General features: G+C 36.6%; 1 long non-coding RNA gene across 1 annotated transcript; it reads right to left on the bottom strand.

Annotated features, from left to right (window-relative positions):
* Positions 1-14,193: 14,193 nt before the first annotated feature.
* On the bottom strand, positions 14,194-17,708 carry LOC134796921 (uncharacterized). Its single transcript, XR_010145028.1, has 3 exons — positions 17,521-17,708; positions 16,199-16,289; positions 14,194-15,078 (listed from the first exon to the last, which is right to left on the bottom strand). It is a non-coding gene; the product is annotated as an uncharacterized LOC134796921 (long non-coding RNA).
* Positions 17,709-17,935: the final 227 nt, after the last annotated feature.

Below are 17,935 nucleotides of genomic sequence, written 5' to 3' on the forward strand. Positions count from 1 at the left end.
GCCAATGGTCAACGACATGTCAACCACATGTATGGACTGACGTTTAACTGACATGGCTATGTTTACGTTACGTATACATTTGATGTGCCCCTCCCCCGCAAAAAACGGTAGACTATTTTGTACCGAAGATTATAGACATGGCGTCTCCGTTGGTTATATCCTCTAAGTATGCCCAACTATTAGCTTAGCACTCCTGCATACGTGAGCGTTTCCTTTAGTTCTTTCATATACGTATTGTGACCTTTTTTTGCCACTTTTGTGTTATTTCTACTCAGAATCACGAGCTCCTTCGATCCTAATGGGATAAAAAGATCTCCCAGAGTTTTTTCCTATTGTGTTACCATTTCCCCATACACTTTGTATGGCGGTAACAAAAAGGAAAGTTTGAAAAATGTATGGTTTTAGGACACTTTTTTTCTCCTATACGGATGAAAAGGGCTCGCGACCCTGACTAGAAGAAACACCAAAGTGGCAAAAAATAAAAGAAACGCTCACATATGAATAGAATATGTCCAAGCTGACTAAATGGCCAACAGTCAAAGTCTGTCAGGCCTATTCGGATTTCGAGATAATCACAAGATCTTGAGACGATTTAGAGATCAACTAGATCTACATTAGATATCGACTAGATGTGACTTGGATATCTAAGTCATAACTTGTCGAAATCGTTCAAGAGGACCTCCAGAATCGCAGAAACGTCAAATTTGACATATCTATCTTACAAATATCTTTAAATTATCCGTATCGTAACTTGTTGAAGTCTAGTAGAAATCTAATTCATTTTCCGAATCGAGCCGTGAGTCTGTGCAAATGTAGCTAGACTAGCGCGCGTAGGCGTTTTCAATCGTCTGAGACGCTTCCTGAAGCACTAGACACTAGACACGCCCAGTGCTGGGACGCCCTTGCGTTTAGGTAACCAGAAGAACTACGTACTTATACTGAGCTGATAAAACCTCTCATTTATATAGGTTTATACATTCACCTGCAACAATAATAATATGTTAGTCTTCGAATGCCGCAAAAATATATGACACGCTCTTATGGCTCTACAAATAAGATCGTGTCAGATATTTTTGCTGCCTTCGTTGTGTAACATACTATTGCAAGTGACTGTACCTATTAAAAAAGATTAATTGGTTATTTTAGCTGTGCAAAAGTCTAAACCCCTTATTCATAGAACATAGTAACCTTTTACAAACCTCTGTTAAATTTTGTCTCTTTCCAACAAACGGAAATATCAAAATTACGGATTATCAACGGTTTGTTAGATTTAATACACGTTTATGAAAAACTAAACACTCATTCATGTTTCATATTGGCAAATATTAATTATTTTATTTATTTGTCCGCCAGACAAAGGTGTTGTTTGTTCTGTTGTTTAGCTGCAGAGAGAGGTGACCCCCCTGCAAACAAATTTCTATGCAGGGGGGTCACCTATCTCTGTAGCTGACTGTACATCGCTAGGCAGGCAAAGGCAGGCGCCTTTGTTCACATTGTAAATCTATTTTCATTTTGTTTTCTTTTGCCATAAAATATATTTACCGACTTATACTTACTTACAAAATTGCCAGACAAATCTGACGAACACATCAGGGGCCCGTTTCTCAAAAGCATGTAACTTGTAATACAAGTGGAAGTTCCTTTCTAACAAAAGCTGTCAAAAAGTGTCATCCGCTTGTATTACAAGTAACAAGCTTTTGAGAAACGGGCCCTTGAATCTACAAAATTTTAACCATAATAGCTAAGGATATACGCTCTGGGGCCCGTTTCTCAAAAGCTTGTTACTTGTAATACAAGCGGATGTCACTTTTTGACAGCTTTTGTTAGAAAGGGACTTCCACTTGTATTACAAGTTACATGCTTTTGAGAAACGGGCCCCAGAAAACGTTTTCAAAACTGCACCAAGGCACGTATCATCTCAACACCGATCCAGCCACGCCTCACTCCATCCCCAATCCGCAGAAATTACTGCACAAATTCCCAATCAGTAATTTAAATCACGAGACCACTGCAATCTCTTCGTCAGACAGCTTTTGATTGCCAATACCGGATCGAGTGCATTTGTTTTTATTCTATTTGAAAACTCTTTGACAACTGTTTTTGTGGGATTTATTCAATTTTGCTGGAGGTAGGGAAATATACCAGGAGTTTCCTGTATAATTATAACATAGATTGTACTCCTAAATATGAATAACATTTGTTCAGCCGCATTTAAAAAAAACGTGTCTTAATTTTTAGTACACTTTAATAGTTATTTGTTTTATAAGGGGGCAAAATTGTTGCTTAACCGCTTGTGCTAATATTGATACCCGAGCAAGCGAAAGATTCCAAAATTGAACCACGAGCGTATCGAGTGGTTCGAAATATGGAATCTTGAGCGTTGCGAGACTTGCGAGGGTTTCAAAGCACGAGAGTTAAACAAAATTTGCCCCCGAGTGAAACACTAAATTTTTCACCACACCAACCCGAAGCAAATATTAAATGTTAAAAATATCAGACAAAATCAAACCAAATAAAATCCAAATGAATGTTATTAAATATTTATCATCCAAAATCATAATAAAAAAAAGTCAATGCTACCAGCATAAGAAAACAACTCAAAATTTGCATTTGATTACTTTGCCTCACATGTGAATAAAATGCAACATTGCTATCAGTTTTTGAAGTGGAAAGTAAGCCTTTCCAAGCTGGTGTGGTGAAAAGTTTATTTTATAGACGCAATGTATTGCGAATTTTGTTTTGTTAAAGGCGTGACAAGCAACGTCAATTACACTCTGATAATGGCATCCATTGAAAATAATATTTAATTTGTATGAAAAAATGCAAATCCATTATGCTTCATAATTTTTAAAAGTTTTTGAACGAACGTTAAAACGTAGATAAATCGCCTGAGGAGTAAAATCTATGTTTTAATTATTTGCTCATGTTACGGGAAACACCCGGTATGTAGTTAGTAATTTCTGTTATAGATAAAACGAGTTTATTGTGTTTAAGAGGAAAGGGGACGATCGTTTTTCCATACAAACGTAGTCCTCATTTTCCTCTCTGGATATTAACATTATTGAAAGTTGTGAGGTGGGACGTAAAGGAGAACTCGTTCGTACTGAATATAGGTTTATTCTGTCTTAAATAACAAGTACAAGCCTTTATATACTAAGCTATGCACGTGTGTGGGTAAGGCGTAGTACACACACTACACCTTCCCCCTTAAAAAGAAAAAAAATATTATTCTTGAATACAAACATAATGATCTATTTTTTTTTATATAAATGAAGAGTAAATAGTATACAATTAAGAATAGAAATAGAAAACACAGGAAATAAAACAATAAAAAATAATTAAATTGATAAAGAAACTAAATTACATGCAGTAACTTTTACAAAAACAAGTGTGTGTAGATTAAAAGAACAAACTTTTAAAATCGAAAAAAGAATATCTGGCAAGCGGATAATTTCAATTCGTTAAGATACTTATATAAAAATTAAATGAAAGATTACAAATTTTAATAACAAAGGTCTTTAAAAAACAAAAAAGGTATTTCCCTTTTAATATTCCATCTACATGTTCAGGATACAACACAATAATACAAGTACAATATTCTTATTAAAAACTAAACGATAAGATTCAGAATTAAACACAATTGATTTAATACGAGAACTTAAAACTACAGTAGGTATTCTTTTTATAATTTTTCTCATCCAAAAGTATTCGTCAATACATTTCATAGTCCAAATATTACGTACGCGTACATGTGTGTTAGTTCCTAGGTACCTTGAGATAACTCTCATAATCATAATTATTTCAGTAAGTATATTAATTAATTCACTTGCAAGTCTTATTTTTAAGTAATAGACGTCTTTATTTCATTTATTACTTATATAATAACATTCATTTAATTGTGCATCTAAAGCGTGCCTCTCTTTTTTTTTTTGCAAGGGTACACAACGCATTTATTTCCATGGTCGGTCGACCTTAAAATATATATATATATATATATTTATTAGCTCAGGATACAAGGAAATTTAATTTAAAGCGCGCACACATACTATTTTTATACTCATACAGGCAGTTCTTTTAACACATCCTTACATCATAACCTTCCATGTGTCCAAGGAGTCTCCACAATTGATACTCGACCGAATCATGGTCAGACATCCAAGGATTCCGTGCCTGCCTTGTATCCTGGCGTACCCTTGTTACCCTAATCGCTCAAGGCCGCCTCTCGGGCCACCGAAGATGCGATAGGCATATTTAATTAATTATCTTTCATATTACCCTCTGTCAAAAAAAAAAACATTCATAAACCAAGCACATAAACACAATAACATAAAACTTCAACAAATAAGAATTTCAACAACTCTTAGTTGATCAGGCTAATCGTTCTTCGAAATACTTATCTGCTTCAGTTTACCCGAACTTCACTAACGCGCCATTTAATATCAATCAAATACCATCTCCATTATTCCAACCAAAATCCAGTTATACTTAGAAAACCTACCTCAGACCTATTCCTTTCTATCTGACCTCATATACTTACATACAATTACAAACTCTAATAAAACCTCTAGCCATAAAATCCAACGTCAAAACAAATCAAAACATTCCTATGCCTTATTAATATAAACTTTTTGTATCCATTTCCATTCCTATACTTATCAATGATTTTATCTTTTCGTAAATATCTCCTGTGACTCGATCTCCTATATTTTTTTTACTTTAAAATTATTTTTACAATGTCATTTACCGTGCTTATTATTGTTCCATCCGTGTAAAAATATTATCGTCAAGTCCAAACAAAAAAAATCTTGACTAAAATCTTAAATTTAAACACATAAATAATATCCATTTAAGTACTAACATTTTAACTTAACATGGTTAAAAGTCGGCATGTCTCTATATGTAATCATTAAGTTTAAATACGACAAAATTGAAATAATCTAAATTGTTGCACAATACATTCATAAGACATTATGTTGAAACTGAAATTCGAGATGTAATAACAGAAGCTACATTCCAATCCCTTTTATGTGAACTCGCGCCGCGGATGGCACGCCTTACTTGTACAGTTGTACAGTATGACGAATTTTGTATCTAAGTGCAGAAATAATCTATTGTTAAGTGTACCAAATAAAATAAAATTACGAAATGCTAAAATATGATTAAATAATACTTTTAATTTACATGGAGCTAGGAAATGAAATGAATATGTGCCTTTCTTTTAACCATACTATTATTTCGTTATTAAGCAGCATACTTATTTAAAATATGAAAGAAAAAAAAAGAAATATTAAGCCACATCTTTAAATTATACGTTAGCACCAAATTAGGAAAAATTAAAAAAAAAAGTAAACTTCATTTCCATGAAAGCAATAGCTAATATTACATAATGTCACTTATTTTAATTATTTAATAAAAGAAAAGAAATGTAAAATAAGAAATGACAACGAAAATAACACTATACTTATTTAACACGAGAAAAAAAAAATGGACAATCAACTGTATATAACGTAACACCACACTGTGTACCGCACCTGCCTTTGAATATCTCACGATTACATTTCCACCTTGTTCTCGACTCCAACTCCGGCAAGGTCAAGTCTGGGGTCCGGGACGCGAACAAGCTCCCGGCTGCAACTTACAAGTTTATCAGCGGTTTTTTTTTATTTTATTATAATTTTTATTTTATTTAAGTCCATTTTCACATTTGTCTTTTTGCCACGTCTAATTTTAAAATACTTATTTAGGTATTTTTTTGCATTTGCACTAGGTACTTGTCCACGTTGCACACAATTTAATTGTTATAATTAGTCTAAACTTTTCACATTCACTTTTTGTATTACGAGTCGATTAGTCTTTTTATTACACTGAATGTTCCAATATTTTCACCAAGGCCAGTACTTCTGGCTGGCGCAGCGCGCCGCCAGTGTAGCCCAAGGCCGCACTGGCAGGGTCGCCATGTGAGGTGGGACGTAAAGGAGAACTAGTTCGTACTGAATATAGGTTTATTCTGTCTTAAATAACAAGTACAAGCCTTTATATACTAAGCTATGCACGTGTGTGGGTAAGGCGTAGTACACACACTACAAAGTAAAGTAGTATGTTTACACAGTTTGATATTCCGAATCTATGTTGTTACTAAAGAAGGGCCTCAAGATTGCTATTAACTTTTTTGGCAACCATATTATGATCTAAAAAAGCGCTACGCTATTTCAAAAACTCTGCTGGCTAAATCCACAAACCCACTGCAACTTAATGACATAGATTAAAATAACTTCGTTCATCCAAGCCACCCTCCTATGTATAATTTCCGAAGCGTTAGTAACTACTAAAAAATAAACAACTTTAATATATTTATTAAAAGTGAAAATTTGAACGGAAAATTTATCTCAGCAGGGGAATTAACCATAACAAAGACCATTCCAGGCTAAAAGCATAACCGGGATAATTTCGAGAGCATTCTTTATGCATTTCGAATTGCAAAGACACTTCGTGCCGAACGTTAACTTTCAGAAGCAAGGCATGCCGAAGATAATTTTTTAAAGTGCCGTTTTGCGGCACGGCGAAGGGATTAGGAAAAATACCTCGAATTTTCTGTTAACTTGACAGTAATGCTCAGCGTATTATGGAGGAGTAGGTAAGTTATACTCTGTATCTTAAGGAATTTAAATAAAATTAAAAAAAATCTACCCTCAAATGGCTCCTTAAGCCAGTTGAGGGTAGATGAAAACATTACATGATCAAATAATGTAGGTTAAAGTCAGGTCGTTCAGTGACTGGTCCAGGTAGTTTTATAATAACTACCCGAAAATTTACTAATTATTTGTTTACTTTTATTTAAATACCTAAAGATACAGACTATTTATAGTAAAGTAAATATTCTTTATTGTGCACCATAAAGTTAAAAAAAATACACAGAAGCGAAATACGAGCTTAAGACTAGGTAACAACAGGCGGTCTTATCGCTAAAAAGCGATCTCTCCCAGACAACCTTTGGGTAGCAGGAAAGTTAAGTACTTACAACTTTGAACGGATAGTGCCGATATAGGTACATATAAATTAACAAACCGAAGACACAAATACTTTTTATAAACTTTAAAATAATAGGTATACACATACAAATACAGTAAATATATACACATATACATACATACATAGCTATATCTAATACCTTTAAACGAGCAATTCTTGTTTAATATATAGGTGTATATTTCGGGGATCTCGGAAACGACTCTAAGCATTTCGGTGAAATTTGCTATATAGAGGTTTTCGAAGTCGAAAAATCAATCTAGCTAGGTCATATCTCTGGGAAAACGCGCATTTTTGATTATTTATACGTTTTCCGAGCAAAGCTCGGTCTCCCAGGTATTAGTCATATAAATAAAGGCAAGTTAAGGCAGCGATAGTTTAAATGTGCCTTATAAACGTCGCGAAATATAAGTTTTTTGATAGTCACAGTCTTTATTCATTGTAAATGTAAACCTCCTTTATTAATTGTAAACTGTCGAGGTTAGTGAATACAGAGTGACTCAGAGCAAGTTCGTGTCAGAAGCATAACTTCCTGTTTGGGAACTAAGGTGCTTTTGAGGTGTCGACTATTGGAACATGGCAGTGGCACACACGTCGAATGAATACGCCTGACAGTATAACGACGAAATATAGATCTATAAGGCCATTTACTGAGACCATCCACTAAGGACATAAAATAATTGTGACTGAAATAAAGAAATATTGATCGGTATTCTTTAAAGGTTTTTTTAAAGAATATCAATCCGGTCAAGTGCAAGCCGGACTCGCGCACGAAGGGTTCCGTACCATGACGCAAAAAAAAACGGCAATAAAATCGCGTTTGTTGTATGGGAGCCCCACTTAAATATTTATTTTATTCTGTTTTTAGTATTTGTTGTTATAGCGGCAACTTCATCCGTGAAAATTTGAACTGCCTAGCTATCACGGTTCATGAGATACAGCCTGGTGATAGACTGACGGACAGCGAAGTCTTGATAAAAGGGTCCCGTTTTAATCCTTGGGAACGGAACCCTAAAAAACGATCATATTTTATAGTATTAATGCGAGACCGACATGGTCTTTTGCAGGCCTGATGTCTATTGAAATAAAACCATAATTAAATCTAAGGGATAACCAATTCATAGAACTTTACGAGCTTCAATTGATTAATTTATGTTATATCTCTTTCTTACTAAAACATAAGTCAAAATGACAGATTAAGACAAATGATTAATAGATAGGTAATTGAATTCTGTAGCGCGTTTATGAATAACGCCATTAATATCTTAGCTCTGTAGATTGTCTTGGTTATTAGGTTAACAATAATTACAGTTTTAACTAAATATTTGCGACAGAAATATTATTGATTTACTACATTACAAACTCATAAATTATAAAGCATTAGAGAAAAGTGTGACCTACTTCCTAAAATAATGTTCTAGAATTGCTAGTCATAGGCATTCATAACCCTGTTTCTACTAACACGACTAGAAATAACTCATAGTCAATTTTTCAATACCTACGATACGCAACAATTTCCACGGGGATCTGTAGCGACGTTGCTCAGACGCGATACGTGGTGTGAGTTTGTCATGTCATTCTATAGTTAGAGGATATTGGTCAAGAACGTCAGTTTTTGCTAACTAAATGGTTCCTTAGTTTTATTTTGACAATTTTGGCACATTTTTTGACATACACAATGGTGTCACAGTATAAGGAAGGTGTCTTTTAGTAGACCCAGTAGTCCAACTAAGAACAATTTATAATTCTCGTTCGAAATACAAATTCTCGAACACATTTGCTTGCGCGAGACGGTCCGCCCGGGCGCCACCCTTCTTAAATCTGTCGCGTCGTCACTTGTTTTTACCCGAGATCCGCTCATTTGTTTGTTCGAAGTTGGATTACATGGTATAAATCGGTGTAGGTACACTTCAGAGCGGTTTCGCACTACGTCCGATCCGAATTCGGATCGGACGTAGTGCGAAACCGCTCTGATGACGGTGCGGCGTATCTGGGCATTTTCACTTAACTGTGCACCATTAGAACGTTTTCGCACTACGCCCGATCCGAATCCGATCCGAACCCGTGAAAATATGGTCCGTAGTAGCCGTAGAACTATTTCTATGGTAAGTTACGCTCTAGATCCGATCTCCGTCATCCGATTTCTTTCCGTCATTCAACGTGTGCGGTGCGTAACTTACCATAGAAATAGTTCTACGTCTACTACGGACCATATTTTCACGGGTTCGGATCGGATTGGGATCGGACGTAGTGCGAAACCGCTCTTAACGGCCGATTAGCCATCGTTACAAAACTGACGATCAATGTCAAATCCCATACATTTTGTCAGGAATGTAACGGTTAGACGTTACTGAAACACGACTTAAGTCGCGCTTTAAAGTACAAGTTAAATGAAAATGCCCATCTTACGCACGACTTCGACTTAATGTCGCAATGCACCAATCAGGGCAAGCGGTATTTAAGGTCATATCAAAATGATAGATCTTAATTTGATACGAACGTAACAAATTATAAATCTGAATTGGGCTCCGTGTGTGTACATTTTGAACACTCACCCGTATGTTTATCACAGCTGCTAACTATATACCGATTTCACATCCATAAAAACACACGTGCCCAAACAATACGGGTATATATTTACGGATTAACTTTACTGTGGAACCCTAGAACCAACAAATGTTTTCGATGTCGAGATACGTTACAAAATACGTGCCTATCGGCGCGATTCGGGAAATGAATTAGAGATTAACTAGATACGATATAGTAAAGATATGTGTGACGTTCCACGGGTAAAGGTACCTTATGGCGGTTGGCGCTTACGCTATTATTAACGTCGCTCCAATATTATTGCGGCGCCATGCGACGTAAGCGCCAGCCGCCATAAGGTACCTACCTTTTGCAGTGGGACGTCACATATCTTTATTATTTCATATCTAGTGAGTCTCTAATTCATTTCCCGAATCGAGCCGTATGATTTGTCCACGTATCTGAAACACGCGTTACGATCACGTGTTATTCGAGATCTAATTTCACGCAAAGTGGTTTAGACACGCAGGTTTTGATGGTTTAGTGCTTAAATGGATTTGGTGATGTATTTGATTATTATTAATGAAAGATATTCAGAGATTTAGATTATTTTCATTAAACTCAATTTCACGTTGAGACACATGTTTTATTTTACAACTTTAAATTATGAAGGGTAGAAGTAAGGAGAAAACTCTTTTATGGGAGAATATTTGCAAAGTGTCCAACAGTCGGCTATAAATAACAGTTCCAAATCTCTCCAGAGTAGCACCAGAGTAGCTAAGCTAAGAACGTAGGCATAAGGCATAACGTAACAGGCGTTATTAATCGAGTGAAGTGCGCTGTCAACCGAGGCTGTCAATGATTTGAATTTTTTTGTCAAATACTCTGTTTCTGCATTTAGTAACTGGAGATGTCATCGCTGTCATTTTCTTTACGAAACAGTCTGCCGCCGATTTTTGCGGGGGAGGGGACGTCAACTGTATTGCTACTTCTACATGATTTGTACGTAATGTAAAAATAGCCACGTCAGTCCATACAAAAGTTTGAAAAATTGTGCAAGTTTTTCGGCAGAGGGGTAAGCTCTTAAAAGCGACTCCGGTTATTAAATGCTTTAAGGTCTAGGTATTTTGGCGCCACCTATTTAAATTTTTTGATAGGTACCTTCCATACTTTAAATTCTGAAAACCTCTGATGGTGTCATTTCTGTAGTGCCCAAAGCACTAAAAAGAACCACTTTAAATACATTTTGACGTACGCCACACAATCCGAATATTTGCATTTCTAGCCTAGTTCTACCGAAGTATGAATAAAATAAAATAATATATATAAATATTATTACGGAACAAGCTTTCACCAACCCACAGCAATCGAAGTTCAATAACGCTAACGCTTGTATTGTGCAAAATCTAATTCCGACTCAAATTTACTAGGTTAAGCTGTCCAAACAGAGCACAAATCAAACCACAATGGCCACTACCAAAGGAATCACATCAAAGCATTCTTACATTACAGAAGTTGTCTTAAATGCTAATAGAAGACGCGGCTGCCCAGCCTTGGCCAATGAATATTTCATGATGGCCGCCCAGCTAAATAGACCCCGTACCCTCAGTTTAACCCATTCAATCACTACAACGGCGCCTTCAAATTCTATTTTACCGTAGTTCTGTACAAATTGGCCGTTATAACCGCAGATGCCGTACGTTTATTATCTCATTAATTTTTCATCATTTCTCGGGCTCGCGTTAACAACCGATTGATGGAGATCTCTGGACCGCGCTAAAATTGGCTGGGACCGCCCAACTGTAAAAATATTAAGGGTCTTCGCCCAAATTGAGTAAACGGTTTTGGAAGGAAAATGAATACGGGGTTTAAATTGAGGAAAAATACAATTTGATTGCATGTTTCATATTCATATTCAGTCTGTTTTTTCGTAAATACCTATATGTCGCATTGCACCTTAGATCTATTCGTTGTAATTTGTTTCCAATTTTTTTTGGATATAAGGCTTCTGTGTAGTACGGCCGAATAGGTTCAATGCCGTACACGTAGCGTAGCTCGACATGATCCTAGCTGGCTTTATAAAAAAACTCCGTTTACAGTTCAGTAATCCAATCCCTCCTCCCTTAAGCACTTTACTTCTATCCGTAAACTTGTAACTTCAGACAAATTCCATTCATCCTATTTTAAATTCAATTGAACATCAAAGTTAGATCGGTCCACACTTGAAACAGAACTAATTTAAAGTCTGGGTCAAGTGGCACAACAATTGGGTTTTAGGATCGCTATTTAGTATGTAGTTAGTTTTAGTTTTAGCTTGGGCCCGCGGTCAGCCGGCTAACTAACTTCTCAACTTGGAAAAGGTCGACAAGAGAACTTGTTTTGCTTTCACGAGCCTGGAGGCGGATGCTGTTTTAATACTTTGATATGGTATTCAGCTTGTTTTGATACGACTTTGAGGGTGTACAGTCACCCATAAATGTTACACAATGAAGGCCGCAAAAATATCTGACACGATCTTATTTGTAGAGCTTAAGAGCGTGACACATAGTTTTGCGGCCTTCGAAGAGTACCATATTTTTAAAGGCGACTTTACTGCATCATTCAGGGTGAGCTGCTAAAGGGGCCCACAGATTACCAGTTCGCCGGACGATATCAGCCTGTCAGTTGTTCGGAACTGTCACCTTTTGCGTTTAACACTGGCCCCTTTTAACACTGAGTGGTCGTCACGAAATGAAATCAGGATACCATTTCGAACGTACATTGGAGTTCATTGGACATAAAAATGATATCTGAATGATGTCATTTAGTTATGATTCGTGCGTGCATTACGCTCGTACTCGTCCGTACATGTATTGGCGCGAGCAACAGATGATAACAAAAAGACATTCTGCCCGATTCGAACTTTAACCTTTTGGACGCCAATGACCGATATATCCGCACCGCAAGTTCAACACCAAAGACCGATTAATCGGTCACAGACCACAGAGCAACATAGACGTACGTGCATATGCATAAAGTTCAATTTCATTTTTGACACTTCGGTGACGTGGCGTCTGAGTGACAGCTTTTGTGTTTGACACGGCGTCGAATAGGTTAAGATACGTCAATAAAATTAATAGATCTATAAACGATATGGATTACATGTGTCAGTGTCAAAAGTGACATTTTTGTTTGAAGAAACGTCACATATCTAATCCATATCGTTTCTAGATCTTTTAACTGACGTATCATAAAGTTCGAATCGGGCCGACAATTCAGATATCATTAGGGCATTTTCATTTTAACTTGCATATTTAAAGCGCGACTTAAGTCGTGTTTCAGTAACGTCTAACCGTTACATTCCTGACAAAATGTGTGGGATTTGACATTGACCGTCAGTTTTGTAACGATTGCTAACTGGCCGTTAAAGGTGCACAGCTAAGTGAAAATGCCCATTATTATCGTCAAAATGTAATGAGTAGCCCCCCAAAAGTCTTAAGGCATTTCGCTCACACTTGGTTCTTGTGAGATTTATCACTCACTCACATACTCAAGGCCGTATTAAATAGATCAAAACCTTATCACATTAGTAAAACGGAATCGGCCCCCTGTTAGCAATTATCGGGGTTTTCAATTGGATATTTAGGTTCAATTTATATGCGGCTCTGTTGATTGTTTTGTTTTCCGATAAACTTTATTCGCATATAAACTATACTAATGCCATCCCTCTTCAATGACCCCCTTCAACCGTATTTTTAGAACTTCCTGATATTTGATAGGGCTCAAGAGGCGTACTGTGATTTAACGATTCGTTAAGGTTTTGAACTTGTTATGATACGAGTATCTGATGGAGACCGCAACCTCGTTAACCAACCAAATAAAATTTGTTATAGATTATAATTGTCTTAACGAGTAGCTATAGTAACAGTCAGCGTCACAAGAAATACTTCCTCATCAATAACCATACTCTATGTATATTATTATTTATCTAAGGCCTCTATAAAATATATATCTGCCAATATCCAGGATGTAAAATTTCATTTGAAATAAACACGCAAATAAGATATTTAGTTTTCATACAGTATTTATTTAAATTTTCACAAAAACAAATACAAAAAAAAACAATAACAAAACAAAACTTTGGTCGAGTTACACTTAGGTTACACAGTTGACATTATTTTGAGATGAAAATTATCTATAAAATAATTGTGATTACAACGTAATTGATTTAATCATTAGCACAGGTAATACTGAAACTTCTTAGAAAATGAGACACAAAAAGTTCATTAAATAAAAAGCTGAAATACAAATTTGTCTTATTAATCAGGGGCCTATTGCATAAACGTTTTTATATACAAAATCACTAATAGTATTAGCTTGTATTTTATAATGCAATAGAAGCATGGTAAGTTAGGGGCCCACTGATTAACAGTCCGCCGGACGGTATCGGCCTGTCAGTTGTTCGGAACTGTCAAAAATTTGTTCTAACCGACAGGCCGATACCGTTAATGGTAAGTTTTTTTCAAATGTCTTTTATTTTTCAATATTAATATTGAATATCTCAAAACCGTTTTATACATGACCCATAATTTCCACATAAAAAGTGACGAAAAATCGGGTGTATTTTAGTGGTTCAGGTTAAATGACAAAAAATATGCTCATTATTCGAACCCATGATGAAAAATATGCTCATTATTCGAACCCATGACAAAAAATATGCTCATTATTCGAACATGACAAAAACAACTTACCTAGATTTCACGGTCGTGCTCCTCAATATCAAAAATGTATTGAGATGGTCACACTGAACAATATTCCCATGGAACGATATGAACATCGTGACAAAAATATACTCCTGGGCCCATACATTTAACACATTTCGTCTATTTCGGGCCCTTAAGGGACATACATTTATTTTCACGATTTTGTGGTTAGTCCCATGGGGAAATTTGTTTATTATGTCCATCTTAACACATTTTTGACATTCGGGATCACGACCCCAAAATCATCTAGTATCATACAGTTTTTGAGATCCCGCAATTAAGTGTTGCCTATTTTTAATTCCTACCAAGGAATTAGAGAACTATTTAAGTAAATTAAGAGGGACGGCCGATTCTCCATACAAACGTAGTCCCCAGTTTCCTCTCTGGATATTGATATTATGAAAAATTGTTTTACATCATTTCAAGTATAGTAGCCATAGCCATGCCCTTACGTTTTGACTTTATTTGATTTTAGATTAGTGCAAAAAGTAGGAGCGAAAAACAGATTCATACAATTTTTTTAATGCTCCTAGCTCTTAAAATAATTACACATTCGAAAAAATCAAACGTAGGGGCATAGCTGTGGTTAATATACAAGTTATACAAATATATTTAGCAAAATATTTTTATTATGTCAATATTCAGAGAGGAAAATACGTTTGTATGAAAAGGCGATTTCGCGCGGGTCCTCCACTTTCGTCTTAAGGAATCTCCCAAAAGTGCTCGTCATTAAACTGGTGTACCTTTGTTAAAGGTTCAAATATCTTCAATCTGGTTATGCAACCTGAAAAAAGAAGTGTCCTTCAACATACTGTCACAGAATAGATGATAGTATAGTCGTTCGTTTTGTAGCTGGCCCAAACGGCAAATCCTTAGTCTATCGTTAAGTAAAACCGCACATGCACCTGCAAAAAAAGGGTCTGTCAAATTATTTTTCCATTTGTTCATTTTGAATCTTATTGCACTTTCCATAGGAGTTGTAATTCCATAACCGGGTAAAGTGACCGACCGTTTTTTATGCAAGTAGGTAAGTAGCACGTGCGGTGTTACTATATTAGACAATTAGTTAGCCGTATAAGGGCCAGCTTGAAAACTAAAGACTATATACGTAGGTACCTAGTGTTGGTTAAGACTTAAGTCCTTTGAGTCCTCTGCTTTAAGACTAGACTGTGTCTGTTTTCAGGCTCATATAATTAAGTAAAAGCTCGATCTTATTAGTCTTTTATATATAAACTTTAATCCTCTTCAGAACTCACATTTTTTTAACATAATGCATGGTAAAAAAAAAAGCAAAGTTCAAGTCTGGGTTGGGTTCTGATGCGGTTTGGGTTAACTAGTAACTACTACACTAGTCCTATTTAGATAAAACTTACAAAACTGATGACGGAGTCTTTACTCGGAGATTAGTCTATTTTGGAGTTGCGCTTAAAAAAAGCTTTATTGAACTTTTTGACTCGTCTCGACTAAGTTTTTTAAGCGCTGAGCCTCGTAAAACGAGTCGAGTTCCTCAAATTTAGACTCTAAATTTTTAGACTACAGTTCCTACCAACACTAGGGTAAACCCACACTAGAAAAGGTCTTAAAGTCGCCGCAACTGAAAATCGTTGGGATCACCAAACTGCGGTTTTTATCGTAAACTATACGATCAACAATCCTACGTTCTAGAAACTAAATTATATTTCATGCATATTCGTTTCAATATTAACCTTTTAACCGCCGTAGTCATCAGACTACGGCGGTCTTCTTATACCTATATCAATATAAGATATACAAAATCGGGCTCATTTTGCCGCGGTCTGACAAATAAGACAAAATTTCGTGTAGGTAACTTCGTACCGCCGGCGACACGAGCACGTGACGCTCAATGAAAAGTTCTATGGCGGTTAAAAGGTTAAAATACTCACCAGTGATAGTCCCAAAAACGATTGCCAGGACTAGCGTACACAAAAGCGACACCAGTTGCATGACACCCTGCATGCCTGTGCTCCGCCCGTGCTGGAAAATTTATCAAGCTGTTATGCGGTTATCAGTGTTATCCAGTGTGTAAGTGAGACAGCACTATGAAGGAATCAATGCAAGGGGCAATGTCTTACTCGCACACCCGAGCGTAGTCCGGATTCGTATCCATCCCATCCGCAACGTGAAGACAACCTCGTCCATTTAAGAGCGGAATTCTTCTAACATTATAAATATGAAAGTTTTGATGTTTTGTTCCCCAAAAAAATATATAATTTTTATCCTGGTATTGAATCCCTAAGGGGTTGAAATGAGGGTTGAAGAGAAGTACAAGGAAAGGTACCCAACTGTCCGGCTCCGATTTGATTATGTATATATTATAGAGTAGTCTAAAATAATAACAGACACGTTTTTTTAGCTACCCAAAGCAAACTCAATTGGGAGAAATTGTCCACCAAAGTACCTACCACCAGTTGACACTTGACGTTTACGTTAGCAACTGCATGAACTCGATTGCAGTCCATCTCGCTCGCACTGACGTATTAGTAAGATAGAGATGGAGTACTAACGAGTCCACACAGTCTCTTACGTAAATGCCAAATATCAACTCCATGGTACGGCTATTTGTGTCAACCACAACAGGTCAATTCGAGTTTTGGTTATTCCATCTGTTTCCGATATGTGTCGCTTAACTTCAAACTCGGGTAAATCCATTCGACCCTCTCAGCAAATCTCTACCCTATTACCTTTTCTTAATACCAAAATCGACAGACAGATGGATTTACCCGAGTTTGAATTTAAGCGACTCATATGATACCGATCTGTCAATGACAATAGGGGATATTACTGCAATGTTCTGCCACCAAAGTGCAGCAGTAGTACTCTAGTAAATTCATAGACTAACTTATACATACTGTGCCTTAAACTGTTTTTTGACAAGTTTTCACAGACAATAAAATATATGACATTTGTTGTTAACAAGGGCCTACCGGTAAACGCGAAAATCTAAATTTAGTTATCTGCCTCTTTATTGCTCGAATATGCAAGAGTGATAGAGAGGCAGAAATCGAACTTTCGATTGTCGTGTTTCACGGTAGGCCATGTGATTGACGTAATGACGTATGATGTGTCATTGATGTTTGTTTACTGTAATGTGTACTAGTTACGCCACCTACGCAGAGCTTTGCCTAATATTCCATATAGCGATATTTCTACAACCAAAAACGTCACTTTTGATACTGACAGATCAGTATCAACAGTCATTACTAACTTCAAGAGCTTCAAAGACAGACTTCAGGCCTGCTGGGCCGTACATGTCCTCAGTCGCGACCGCTGCAACTATGATTGAGATGAGACCGGAATATACCCCGGGAAAGCCGTGCAGGTGCAAAACGCCGCATGTGTCCAGGAGACCGCATTTCCTTATGAGGAACGGCTGAAAAATATGGCTGTGTTACTTTTTATCATAGACTAGGAATCGTCTAGACGGAGTTTAGAGCAATTATTTCATGAAACCGATGCTGCCAAAAATACGGGGGTGCGGGGGACGAGGTGAGCGAGGTCCCGTGCCGTGATTGGTCCGTTCAAAGACACGGACGTCATACAAAGACACTTTCGACTCGAAAATGGAGTAAAACTACCGTATTTGTGGCAGAGGGGGTAGAGCTACTATGCTCAGTCTGGAG

This window comes from Cydia splendana, chromosome 14, assembly GCF_910591565.1.
Source record: "Cydia splendana chromosome 14, ilCydSple1.2, whole genome shotgun sequence".
In the NCBI taxonomy this organism is placed as follows: domain Eukaryota; kingdom Metazoa; phylum Arthropoda; class Insecta; order Lepidoptera; family Tortricidae; genus Cydia; species Cydia splendana.